The following is a 14168-nucleotide window of genomic DNA, read 5'->3' as shown; positions in this document are numbered from 1 at the left end:
ACGTTGAGAATATTATTAAAGACACAATACTAAGTCCTCTCCCAGCTTAGTCTCATGTGCTCCTCTTTTGTAGTGTCTTAGTTTGTTCCAAAATACTATAGACAAAATACCATAGACTGGGAGCCTTATACACAACAGAAATTTATTGCTTACAGTTCTGGAGGTGGAAGTCTAAGATCAGGGTGCCAGAATGGCCAGGTGAGGGGCCTCTTCCAGGTTGCAGACTGTTCTTTATATCCTCAATTGGTAACAGGGCCTGTAGAGCTCTATGAGGCTTCTTTTATGCAGAGCATTACCTCCATTCATTAGGGCTGTGCATAATGACTTAAACACTGCCAAAAGGCCCCAACTCCTAATACTGGCCATGAGGATTTCAACACATGAATTTTGGGGCTATCCAAACAGCTTATAGCATTTGGTAAGCAAAGCATGGATTCTTGCCTCCCTTTTATAGGCAAGCAAACTGAAACTGGAGGTGGCAATGTGACTTCCTGAGGTTTCTCTTCTATAAAGTGACTAAATTAGAATTCAAAGTCAGGTTCAGAGTCCTTTCCCATGCAGGATAGTCCAGAATAATACAATGTAGGAAACTTCAAAAACTTTTTTTTTTTTTTTTTACGGAAAAGATAAAGACCAGAGATAAATGTAAGATGAAAGATAAAGAACAGTTAAGTAAAAGTGGGAAAAGAGACAAGAGAGGCATTTACATTTTCACTGGACAATTGTGTAACAAAAGCAGCTACTAACTAGAAACATTTCTAGAATATTCTATACAACACAAGAGAAGGTTTTGTAATTTCACATTATGTTATGTACTGGTAACAGTAGAGCAACAAAGACCAAAGTGAGGATTCCCATCCCACTTTGCTTGTCAATGACATTATCACCTCCTGTTAATTTTCTCAATGTGCTATTGTGGGCTGTTTATCCTTTATTCAACAGAGGCTAGTGCAATTATTCTTGTTTATCCACAATATATTTAGGAGAGGCAGTGCTATAGGTAATTGAATATGCAAATTAGCAAAGACTACTAAACACAGTAACATCTCATTTATTTAGACCCTGCCCAAAACTGTAAGGCTCCCAAACAGGGTTTAGCAACCTTTTTTCTGTACAGGGCCATATAGTAAATAGTTCAGTCTTTGCAAGCCATACTGTCTCTGCAGCAACTACCCAACTCTGCACTTGTGGTGCAAAAGCAGCAGGCAACAATATATAAACTAATGAGTGTGTGTTGCAATAAAACTTTATTTACAAAATCAGATTTGGCCCACAAGAAATACTTTAAGAATTTCTGCTTAAAACATAACCCTCCCCCAAAAGGAAAAAATGCACTCATGTTCTTATTACTCTCAGGGGGAGAATTAACACCCTGAGCAAATGCTCGTTTTCTCATTTTATATACAATTTTTCTCAAAAACTGTACTATTTTCGAGGCCCCTGGGTGACTCAGTCAGTTAAACATCCTTCAGCTCAGGTCATGATCTTGCAGTACCTAAGTTTGAGCTCTGTGTGGGGCTCTCTGCTGAGAGCTCAGAGCCTGGATCCTGTTTTAGATTCTGTGTCTCCCTCCCTCTCTGCCCCTCTCCCTCCTGCATTCTGTGTCTCTCTCAAAAATAAATGCTTATAATCTACAGCAAAAGATAAACAGGAATTTCAAAGCAGGAGTGTTAACAGAGGCTAACAGAGGAAAGGCCAAAAGCCTTGAGAACAGACAGAAGACAAAAACAACAGGGCAGCCTGGACCAGCTAGTTTAGGGGTAAAACACTTTTCCTAAACTCGTTATGGTCATCTTCATCATTTCTATGTCACCTGACTCAGTATCACTTACTTAGAGCAAACTTCCATTTTTTGATGGTCATAATGATGATTCTGAATTGCCAGAGGAAAGATTCCATTTAATCTTATGACAGAAGAAACACACAGACATCAAGGACCCATTTAGAAAAACCCATCAAAATTGGCTATTAGCATTTTGAAACTGACTGAATTATTTTAAGAAATAATCAAATCCCCCAGATAATCATGGGAAGACAAACATTTATAAAGCACTTACTACGAGTCATGCATCATTCCAAACTCTTTTATGTATATTAATTTATTCAGTGTACCCAACAACCCAACCAGGTCGATACTTTTATTACCGCACTGTTCAGATAAGGAAAATAAGGTACAGGGAGATGAAAACAGATAAACACAGCTACAAAGAGGCAGAGAGGAGATCTGAACCCAGGCAGTTTTTTTTTATCAGTTACTACACATTACCAAGGCATTACCTTATAACTATATTGGGTGCCTTATTACAAAGACCATGAACATGATAAGGTACATGTAAAATCTCTACCAAATGTAATACAATCTTCAGAATCTAATATTTGAGACATGTCAATGGTTTTCAATGCCTCGGGGTAAAAACTAGTAAGAGTCTATTATTTTTGTTCAGTTCCACCAAAATAAAAAGAGGGGCACCTGGGTGGCTCAGTCGGTTCAGCGTCCAACTTCAGCTGAGGTCATGATCTCTGGGTTCATGAGTTCGAGCCCCACATTGGACTCCATACTGACTGTTCAGAGCCTATTTGGGATTCTCTCTCTGCCCTTTCCCTGCTCACACTTTCTCTCTCTCAAAATAAATAAACTTAAAAAAAAAGAGCTTTTAGACCTTAGATTGAGGAGATTTTGTTCTTTTTCAATGTTGCACTGAAGATTGTTTTTGGAATGAGCCAGACCAATAAACAAGTAAATGGTGTTATGAGAAAATTCTTTTTAAGAACTCCTAGTTTCATCAGATAAATATGAGTATGTAAAATAATTTAGTCCTTCTATTTCTTAGATCAGGATGTGAAGATTAAAAGAGATTTTTATTTGTTGTCTTTATTTCTTAAATAGCTCAATTGTAAATTTGGCTTATATGGAAAAAAGGCATTTTGTTTTTAATGACTGAGGTTAATATTGGCTTATCACCCAACAAAAATATTCATCCCTAATGTATCCAGAGTAAAGGACTAAAATTGGCTTATGATGTTTTATTAAAAGAAAATTGAAAGTTTATGGAGAGATTGTTTTCAATAGCAATGACCTGAAAAATATTTTTGGTTACTAAATGGGCATCTGCAGTCTTTTTCATTTGTGCCATTAACATTTTTGCTAATTTCTAGGACCTCGGAGTGGAGACAAATCTTTCAGCTTCTAGAAAACAATCTATAAACCACACTTACATCATTTGCAACATTTGCTCACTCCATGCAACAAATTGTTCTCCAAAAGCTACATACTCTTTATATGTAGGTGAGCACTTTTGTCCAATGATAAGTTAATACTCATTGCACAACTTAAAAAATACTCAAGGAACTGGAAAGAGTGAGTAAGTTTCAATCATTTTCTGTTCCCAGTTACTCATTTTCTTCACAGGCTTTTCTAAAACTACAAAGTGAGAGATTCAAATACCTAACACAGAAGAGGACGGGCTAGATGTATTAAGAAAAACATCCATGGGGCGCCTGGGTGGCGCAGTCGGTTAAGCGTCCGACTTCAGCCAGGTCACGATCTCGCGGTCCGTGAGTTCGAGCCCCGCGTCGGGCTCTGGGCTGATGGCTCAGAGCCTGGAGCCTGTTTCCGATTCTGTGTCTCCCTCTCTCTCTGCCCCTCGCCCGTTCATGCTCTGTCTCTCTCTGTCCCAAAAATAAATAAAAACGTTGAAAAAAAAATTTAAAAAAAAATAAAAAAGAGTTTTGGGGGGCGCCTGGGTGGCTCAGTCGGTTAAGCGTCCGACTTCAGCCAGGTCACGATCTCGCGGTCCGTGAGTTCGAGCCCCGTGTCGGGCTCTGCGCTGATAGCTCAGAGCCTGGAGCCTGTTTCCGATTCTGTGTCTCCCTCTCTCTTTGCCCCTCCCCCGTTCATGCTCTGTCTCTCTCTGTCCCAAAAATAAATAAACGTTGAAAAAAAAAAATTTTTTTTTAAAAAAGAAAAACATCCCATTACCCTTTATTTCACAATAGGATGGATATAAAGATTAAATCAATAATAATCTTTATAATCATAATTTTCATAAAATTATGTTTTAGTAGTCTTGAGAAGTTGTGAACAGAGGAGATTAAGAATTTAAAAGTAGGGGGCAAGGGGTGGGGGGCCTGGGTGGCTCTGTCGGTTAAGCCAAAGGCAGCTTTGGCTCAGGTCATGACGGCTCAGAGCCTGGAGCCTGCTTCAGATTCTGTGTCTCCCTCTCTCTGTACTCCTCCCGCTCCCCTGCTCATACTCGGTCTCTCACAAAAGTAAACATTAAATTGTTAATTAAAAAAATAAAAATAAATTTAAAAAATAATTTAAAAGTAAAGTTATATTCCTAACTTCTTCTAGATGATAAAGATTGTATTTTTTTAATTTAACCTTTGGTTCATGGTTACAAGGCCTAGATTCTATGTGGACATACCAGAGAACAGAAAGAAAAGAAACAGAAATGGAATAAAAAGGAAAGAAGCAAAAAAAAAAAAAAAAAAAAGGTATAAATTGGTTGGCTGGTCACCAAAGCAACTTTCTGTTTTCTGCAGACAGAAATAGGACTGCATGCTGTATCTAGGTGAGGCCATGTGACCCACCTCTGGCCACAACAATGTGAACAATCCTTGGGGCATCTTCCCCTCTGCCACCACACAAGGACCTGGTTGGTGGTAATGATGTAATAAGAGCAGGGCCCCAAGAACACCACTTGAATGAGAGGAATGCACCCATCAAGATCCATTTTACTAAACTGGTACAGCTACCATGAAAAGCATTATAGACGTTCCCCCCAAAAAGTTAAAAATAGAGCTACCATATGATCCTGCACCTCCACTTCTGGGTATATACCCAAAGAGAATACAAACAGTATGTTGAAGAATTATCTGTGCTCCCATGTTGATCGCATCATTATTCATAATAGCCAAGACATGGAAACAACCTAAGTGTCCTTGATGAATGGGTTAAGAATGTGAAATATAAACATATACTGGAATATTATTCATCTACAAAAAAGAAAGAAACTTGTGACAACAAAAATGAAACTTGATGGCATTATGCTAAGCAACATAAGGCAAACAGAGAAAAGACAAATACTGTAGGTTTCCACTTATGTGTGAAAGCCACAAATGCTGAACTCACGGAAATAGAGCAGAATAGTGTTTGCTATGGGCCAGGGGGTGGGGGAAAAGGGAAGATATTGGTCCAAGAGTATAAATTTCCAGTTAGTACATGAATAAGTTGCAGGGATCTAAAATATACCATAGTGATTATGGTTAGTTATACTGTATTACATACTTGAAATTTGCCATGAGAATAAATCTTCAGTGTTCTCACTACAATAAAAGTAATAGTAATTATGTCACATGATGCAAGGGTTAGCTAATGCTATGACAGCAATCACTTTACAACCCTTAAGTGTAACAAATCAACACCTGTATCTCAATAAGGCTGAGGGAATAAAAGAAGTTAAAAAAAATCTTTCAACATTATTTAAGTTAGTAAAGAGGGCTCTTACCCCATCACCAAAGGCACAAGAAAGTCAGATTAATGTCTCCAACTAACAGTTTTCCATTCTACACTACAAATGAAATTCATTCATTTCTAGGAAGTCCCCTTATGTACCTTATGTTAGGTAGGGTGCATGGGATAAAGGCAGGAGAGGCTCCATTCTATTCATATTCATTGTGCTTATTGTGCTTCCTGTTCAATTTCATCTAAAGAGAAAAAAAGGTTGTCGAGGCAGAAGTGCTTCCATTGAACAGATATTACTGCTGGGAAATAATTAAATGCATCCTAACACTAAGCTCAAGCAGCTCAAGCATAGGACATGACTGTGGCCAATATCCCAAAATGATGATGATATGGCCAAGTAGAACCACTGACAAATTTGGAATTCGAAACTAGTGACTATTCAGAAAGTCATTTAGACCATTAATTTTATTCCTGGCAGCAGCAACAGTTTAAAACCTCCCCAAGTATTCCATTACTTCAATTTAATAAAGCAAGTCAAGACAGGAATAACAAGTCCAAGAATTTTGACTGAATTTCCTAACTCACTTTTTCCTGTCAGGAAACTACCTCCTCTCAAACTTCATCATTAGCAATTCTAAATGTATCCGGTGAAGGAACGCTGGTCTCAGTCCTGGTGTGGTTCTATATCTAAATGGAAGGAAAATCACCACACAAGCTTAAACAACAAGAAAACCCATCCTGCCTCAGGGAAGCAGACCCAGTTTAGAAAAGAAATCAAACAACTCAGTAAGAAATGCATGTGATATTTTCTTTCTTAAAAACTGATTTATACTTTAATAGGCTGATAGTAACAGTTATCTTAAGCGACATTCATATGACACTTAGAAGTTTACTCATTATGTTCTCACATACAATATCACGTTTACCTGTCACAGTAAACCAAATGGTATTTTTAACACTCAAGTAACTGACAGATAAGGACTGAGGTTCTAAAAGCCTTCGTAACGTTTCAATATTAAACAACGAAGACTTCCTTCGCTTTAAGAAGTACTTCTCGGGGGCACCTGGGTGGCTCAGTCAGTTAAGCGTCCAATGTCGGCTCAGGTCATGATCTCACAGTTCATGGGTTCAAGCACTGCATCGGGCTCTGTGCTGACAGCTGAGAGCTGGAGGCTGCTTTGGATTCTGTCTCTCTCTCTCTCTGTGGCCCTGCCCTGCTTATTCTCTACCTCTCCCCCTCCTCTCTCGCTCTCACTCTCGCTCTCACTCTCAAAAAAAAAACCTTTAAAAAAAATTTTTAAGTACTTCTCCAATATTGAGAACATGGTCTTAAAATAGAGGAACTAGTGTCGTGAGCATCTGCCATACTATCAGCGTGTAGTTGTATGATACATTACGATATACAAAGAATTAAAACATTCTTTGAGAAACACTTTCTCATTGTGCTGCTGATACTCACCAGCACAGTAAAATACCAGAACATACGTCATCATTTCCCTTTTACAGACGTAGAGACTGAGGCTTAGAAAAATTTAATGACTTGAGCATGAGCTCACTGACTGCAACATTATTTCATTAAGCCATTCTACCTCTTGAACTTGGAAGGACGCAATCTTGCTAGCGATCAATAAAATGGGAAATTACATCACCTGCACACATTATATCATTGGAATAATTGCTTTTAAATTAAATTAAATCTCCTCCTCTACCAATGGGTAGTGTTGCATTCCACAGAGTAGTACACAAATCTAAGGTGTTTAACTCTTTGTGATGTATCACGTGCAATGGGGTGGGCTGGGGGAGGTGCCTCATTTGTTTTGCTCTGCTTCCTTTAAAACATACTCAAGGTGGAACAGCAACTCTTTTGAAAATGCCAACGAAGAAAAATTAAATTCTTGAGCAAAATTAAGCAGTAAGATTAGTGCTATATATACAACCAGAAAAAAAAATGTCTTAGAGAAGATCAAGTCTTTCCAAAAGCAAAATTCATCAGCTAACGCTGGAAAATCTAATTCAATCAATAAAATTTTTTTTCCAATTTGGATTTATGTCATTGCTTTAGTAGGTAGTGTTAATACTTTCCAAGTGCCAATGCGTATTCATGAACACTTTGCAAATCGTAACGTAATGCATTCCTTTTTGGATACATCTTTTGTCAAATCCATCTGTCTATGGCAGACATGCAGTCTTACAGATCCTTATCTGTAAAAGGATCTGTTCCTTTTTCACAATGCCCTGTTCACTGCTATCCAGTGGCCACCTGGCAACCCTCTACTCTTGCTTTTCTTAATATCCTGGCCTCTCTCAAGAAGGAGGTGTGTCCCTTGCATTTCTGGCAGAATTGAAGAGATAAAAGTCCTCTACAAATCACCAAAGCAAGTTGTCAATAATCGTAGGGTATACACAGCACTGTTTCTATTTTTAATATCTTAATTTTTTTCATGTTTGTTATTTGGAGAGAGAGTATGCAAGCAGGGGGAAGGGCAGAGAGAGAGGCAGACACAGAATTGGAAGCAGGCTCCAGGCTCTGTGCTGACAGCTCAGAGCCAGATGTGGGGCTTGAACTCATGGACAACGAGATCATGACCTGCACAGAAGTCGGACATTTAACCAACTGAGGCACTCAGAAGCCCAATACAGCAGTATTTCCCTGAGCCCTAAACACCTGCTCTAGGTACCTTCTGAATTGCATGGGCAGCTTGTAAAAGTTTGATAATGAGCTTAAATCATTTTTATTTGATTCATCTAAGTAAGAGCCCAAGCAAGTTAGTATAAAGAATGAAGGCAGGAAAAGGTGGAAGGGACCCTACCACAAGAAAGGGGTGCCAGCTTGGAAGTCAGAAGCCGGGTTAGATAAATCAGCTTCCACCCCCACCCACATCTTAGTCTAGATGGGACTCGAACCACCCTGAGGGATGAAACCACATTCCTTTTATAGGTGCACCACTTTCTTCCACTAACACAGTTAGGAATGTAGAACAACGAGAGCATCAACTATTAGTATTAGCGTCTGTGGCTACTAACACTCAATAAATCAACTCGCTCTTCTGTTTTGATAAAGGAATGCATATCCTGTCTTCATAATGTAAATGTGTTTCTCAAAGAATATATTGGAACTGCTTTTACTTAAAACTATTTTACATACATTTGGTTGATACAGAAAAGAATCCTATGTTGGTGATTTTTCTTTCCTTTTATGAACCTCATCCACTGGTGTGACCTAAGAAGTCACATTTAAGCAAGTGAAAATATTTTTAACAAAACTTTGCATTTTCAAGTGTGATCTAAACATAAAATTTTGCAAAAACACAATTAATATTCCTCCCCTACCAGCTAATCATGTCAGTCATTTATACAGGTACAACCAAAAATAAACTGCTCTTGAGTATATAAGTAATATTTTTATAGTAATTGGCAAATAATTGCTATAGCAGTTAGAAGCTTTTTATTCGCCACAGGAACCCACAATTTTACCAAACTGTTCAAACAATTTATGCTTGAGGTTTACATATGTCACAAATAGATACATTTGCAGCTGTAAGTCTGAAGAGGGAAAAATTAGGCAAAAAGCAAACTAGAAAACAAGTCAGATTATAAGAAATTACCTAGTTGTGTGCTGTATTGCAAAAAAGTATAAAAATTATTGGAAAGGAAGAAAAAATATTTCTAAGTACTAACTTCATAGGCAAAAGCCTTTTGTTTTAATGAAAGGCTGGGGGAAAATCAATAATGATTTAAAAGTAAAAAGTAAACTGCTTACACTCACCAGTCTATACTCAGTATTAACTCCATCCTACAGTGTATGCTATAGAAAGTAATATAATGCTAAAAAAAAAAAAAAGAAGGTAATATAATGCTGATGTTTTCTAGTTTCTCATTTTAATCCACTCCAGCTTTGTCTTAAACCTTGTCAGCAACAGAAGTCACCCCCAGCAACTATATAGTCCTAACAGCAGCTTCTCTAGACTAATTTGATCCTGATCCGCTAAAACCACAAATTCCAATCCGCATACTTTATTCTGTTAGGCTTATGTCTGTGTGTATTTAATGTACTTCTTTTAAGGCTTTTGAAAACAAGCTAGTGATTTCTCATTCAGCTCTCTACCACATAAACCGAACCACTGAGGAGCATTTCTATACATATAAAAATGTTCTAGTTATTCACAGATTATGTCTTAAGTCAGCTTCAGAGGACAGTGAAGAAAAGTAGCACTGCCGTAATTGTACATTTCTCCTTTCTCTAATTGCTCTAACTGCCATGTACCTGTGTCCCAAAAGGACTGCTAACATTTGCAGCTCCCTTACAGTTTTGGACAGTGGGGGTAGGAAATCCTGAAACTTGCCGGACTCCAGTGCTCTCTCAGCCATTGCTTTGACACCAGCAGCCCGTTTTAAGCTGCTCATGTTGGACCTCTATCAACTTACTGACCCCATAAAACAAACAGGGCTAGCAAATGCACGGAACAGCTTCCTTGAAAATGCAGCTTGACTGTGACTCGTGACAAAAATCTCAAATAACCGTGCCGGGTTTTACAAGCTTTAAGATTAATTGCACTGAACTTGATACATATAGTACAGCACCTTGAAAATGAATCATCTGCTAATTCAGTATTTTCTAATTACAATCACTCCCTCTCGGGGCATGTAATTAATTTACTGAGTTTAAAAAAAAAAAAAAAGAGTCAGGATTACTCACACAGTCTTGAAGATGCAATGTCAGCTATTTAGGACAGAAACATCCAAGGCCGTGTTAGAACTCAGTTACGACTACATATGCGTTAAAGCAGGAACTGGCAGGCCTCTGAACTACAGCAACTATAGGACTCGTGCTTCTAGTGCACGGGGCTATAATTTATGAAACTGAGCCCCAGATCCAGCCAATCACTTAGCTCCTCATAACAAGTCTAACTGGCTCTGGAAAGCTGAAAGGACTGCACTAGAACAACAAAGATGAGATATTCCACACAATAATGTGCTTATGTGGAATCACATTTCCCTGCAAGGCCAGAGAAAAATCACAGCTTCGCTGTCGGAGGGAAGGAGAACAGATGACCTGGAAGAATGTGACTAGATCTGGAGCAAGATCTTGTCTGGCATGGCAATCCCAACCGTGCCTGCATTAAGGGACCAAGCTACCCCCGGAAGTCCAAGGGCAACTACAGCAGCAAAGCCGGAGGTAATTCTCATCTTTTTATATATAGGAGGAGTAATGCTGAGTCAAAATCATATACATGAAGTCACTCGGGCAGTTAGGTGTGCTTCAATTTCATTTTACCTTCTTCCACTCTTGTCTTTTGTATGGTCATTTGCTATTAAGTAAGTAGGAGTAGGGGGAGGTTTCATGTACCTGAAACACACTTGAAACCAAAATGATCATTTGTGGAGGAAAGGAAATCATGTTTTCAGAACTGTTTTACAGGTACTTTTTCAGATGGGCAGCCTTCCCCCCCCCCCACCCACCCACCCATAGAAACAAGAATACAGGGTACAGAGGCAGGTAGGACAGGAGATGCATTTCATGAGCACGATGAAATGCTTTTCCTATCTCAAAATAAATAACTATGCTCAGTGAGTAAACTGGGAAGATAGGTCATTGCTCAGTTCCTCTGGCCCTTGGCACTGAGACCACGAGAGAAGGTACCAGAATGTACCATGGTGGGATTGCGGGGGCAGAGTTCGGCACTGGACAGAGTTGACAGAGTTCCCGTGGCCCTGTGGTTCCCGTGGCCATATTTTCCTGAGATCCTATTAGATTTCAAAGTGTTAGTTATAGCAACTACATGTTATTCCAAACTTCTAAATTTGTAGTTATTAAAAGATCTGTGGGAAACATTTGTAAGTAAAAGTAGTAACTAAAATAGAAAAAAAAAATTGACATTACACGTAATCCAAATACCATGCCCTCACATACTTGACATGCTTTACCTAATGACAAATCCTTCCAAATCTTCAGCAGATAGTATGTCTTCAACCAATATTTCCCCACTGTAAGATTAACAACAACAAAACCTTTGTAGTACACTTTTAAGTAACAAAATCAATCATTTTGCTTACCAAGGGAAAAGGGAATCTTCACAATATTCAAATCGTGTCAGTTTTATGTGTTCCCAAAGGAACAAGTGGTGAAGGGAGACTCCCTTTTTTGTGTGATTTAATGTAACCAACAGTAACAGAAGAGACATTTCTGTGTTTTTTTGTTTGCTGTAATTGACTGCATTCAATATGAGCTTTGACACCAAGATGAAAAACATAGCAGAAAAAGTCATCTATTGGCAAGCCCACTACCCCCCCATCCCCCGACCCCAGGCTTTTTTTTTTTTTAATTGTCTAATTTGTGACCAGCCAGGGAAGAATATTTTTCCTTCGCACAATTTTTTTTAATTAAACCTTTCTTTATTTGACAGTGCTGCTACCTATGATGACTACGTGAGAAGCAAAACTTCTAAGGACGTGGGTTTCCTAAATGTTGTTCCCTTTACTCCCAGATAACATGGATACTCTAGTCTAAAATAGTTTCCTATTCCCTTAATAAAATTCCATTAAAATCCCCTTCAACTCCTATGTCCAAATCTCCATTTGTCAATAGCCAAGGCCAAGAATACTCTCAACTGAGCCATTTAAGTCAGTTTATGTGTATTTGTCCCAAAATTTCCTACAGGGAGACTTCACATCCAACAGTTTTGTACACAACTATCTTACCACCCAAGACAATGGCCAGCAAGCATCCAGCATCTCTGAGTTAGAAGCTTTCACAGCTTCTGTACATTCTCTACGTCAACATGTAGTAGCCAAGCTACAGGTTGATCCCTGGCCCCTTGACCCTTACAAACACTAAGGGTTTTGCTGGACTCAATTTCAAGCTGTTCATCTGTTAGTAGGTAACTTTCAACTCAAAACATATTCACGATGAGAGATTTCTTTAAGACCATTTTTGTCATCCACTCCCAGAACTTTAAAAAATTGTGACAGCCTGAGACATGTTACTTCTACTTGGCAATGTTAGGAAGATTTAGATACTTACTACCTGGAACCGTCACACAGACAGGAAACCCTTATACTGTAACAAAGAAGGTCATGGTTCAGCATGATCCAACTTGAGTGGATTATGCAGTTTACATTTGTTTCTTTGCCCTATTGAAAATAATGCCATGGTGGAGGAAAGTGAAAAATATACATACCAATACTACCATCTTCTTTTGCCTCAAATTATTAGTGAGATATGTTAGAGTCTTGCTTCTAGCAACCATCATTCTCAGCTCACCAGGACTTATGTCAGCAGGTTCTGGCTAGGGACACTGTCTTCTGTCATGACTGTCAGTTAGTGTTGGCTATCTCATCTGGCACTAAGAAGTTCATGGTATTCAAGAGTCACCCCAACAGCTCAATTCAGTTCTTACTCATTTTCTTGATCTCAACTTCATACAGAAGAATTAAGATGATCTGGATAAAAGAAAACTAGCTCAGGAATGCAAATCATTTCTGAACCAACAACTGTCAGGAAATCTCAAATATCAGAACAGCTACAGTTGACCAAGAAGTGTCCCTTAGACCAAGAAAGATTTCTAGCCCCATAATCTAATTTGTCTGGCCCTGTCGTTTACATAACCAAACGACTCACTCATGAGATAACCATAAGAAACGCTCAGACCCACCACATTATGTGTCAAACCAGCAGAGAGTGACAGTGTATTAACCCACTCCAGCTAATGTGAATAAAAAGCTCCATGATTTTCACAGTGCTAGACTCCACCTGAAGATACCAGAGATCTTGGGACCAGTGTGCTGAGAGGCAACTGCTAACACTTCAAACGCTGACACTAAAAGCCCGTGTCTTATGTTGTAAACTGAAAGACAAACAGTTGCTTACAGACACTTGGGTGGCTCAGTCAGTTCAGTGTGTGACTCTTGATTTCAGCTCATGATCTCACAGTCATGAGATCGAGTACCATGTTGGGCTCTGTACTAAGCACTGAGCCTCCTTAAGTTTCTCTCTCTCTCTCTCTCTCTCTCTCTTTACCTGTGCTCCTCTCCCCCATCTGTGGCCTTGCTCCCTACCCACCCCCACCCCTCTCTCAAAAGAAAAAAAGAAAAAAAGATAAAGTGTCAGCAAAAGACTTGTCTCGCTTTAACAAAGCAAAAATAACTACACTTAAATAAAAAGGCATGGCTACTAGAAATTTAAGTCCATAGTTATCAGAGGGATGAAGCTCACGTTCTTGATTCAGATAACATAATACTTCATCTGGGCATATTCATCTCAAATCCAAATTTGCTCTTGGCACATGGGAATTTTTGGTTAGTGGCTTTTATTGTTGTTGTCATTTGCGAAGACAGGAACTCTAACCAACTAAAGTAATGGAGCCTACATTTTCGGGGTTTTTTCAATTCTTCCTCTCCTTAGAACATCAATGAACAGATACATACTAATAATACATGGAACAAGATACTAAAAACATATTACACTTAAAATCAACATAAGCCAACAATCTTTGCACTCAATCCATAGTCAAAACTCATCTTCCAGGGAACGAGATCTCCAAAGGGCCAATTTTTCTTCGACCTCATTGTTGGTCAAAGACCTCACTGTTGGTCAAAGTTTATCAAACTCCACAGTACTCTACATACACAAAAACTGGCAGTTACTTACATTTAGCGAGGGAAAAATGTGCATTCCTAATATTTGATACTAAAACCACCTCTT

General features: G+C 38.8%; 1 protein-coding gene and 1 long non-coding RNA gene across 3 annotated transcripts in view; one reads left to right on the top strand and one right to left on the bottom strand.

Annotated features, from left to right (window-relative positions):
• The window catches only part of PDE4D (phosphodiesterase 4D), a 1391688-nt gene extending 1381507 nt beyond the window's left edge, over nt 1-10181 (bottom strand). Inside the window, exon 1 of one of the 2 annotated variants that reach the window (XM_086700391.1) lies at nt 10164-10181. The gene's annotated coding sequence lies outside the window, so the exon portion shown is untranslated. Of the gene's footprint in view, nt 1-153; nt 413-10163 lie in introns of those variants that run through there. The other variant, XM_086700383.1, reaches the window with a different exon arrangement.
• A 31-nt stretch (nt 10182-10212) lies between these two features.
• Nucleotides 10213-12028, top strand: LOC147584371 (uncharacterized). The gene is made up of 2 exons (XR_015249021.1): nt 10213-10643; nt 11872-12028. It is a non-coding gene; the product is annotated as an uncharacterized LOC147584371 (long non-coding RNA).
• Nucleotides 12029-14168: the final 2140 nt, after the last annotated feature.

The sequence above is a fragment of the Puma concolor genome, chromosome A1 (assembly GCF_028749965.1).
Source record: "Puma concolor isolate L17-30 chromosome A1, mPumCon1.1.hap2, whole genome shotgun sequence".
NCBI lineage: Eukaryota > Metazoa > Chordata > Mammalia > Carnivora > Felidae > Puma > Puma concolor.
The sequence above is the reverse complement of the archived record's forward strand: the minus strand, read 5'-3'. Positions and strand labels throughout refer to the sequence as shown.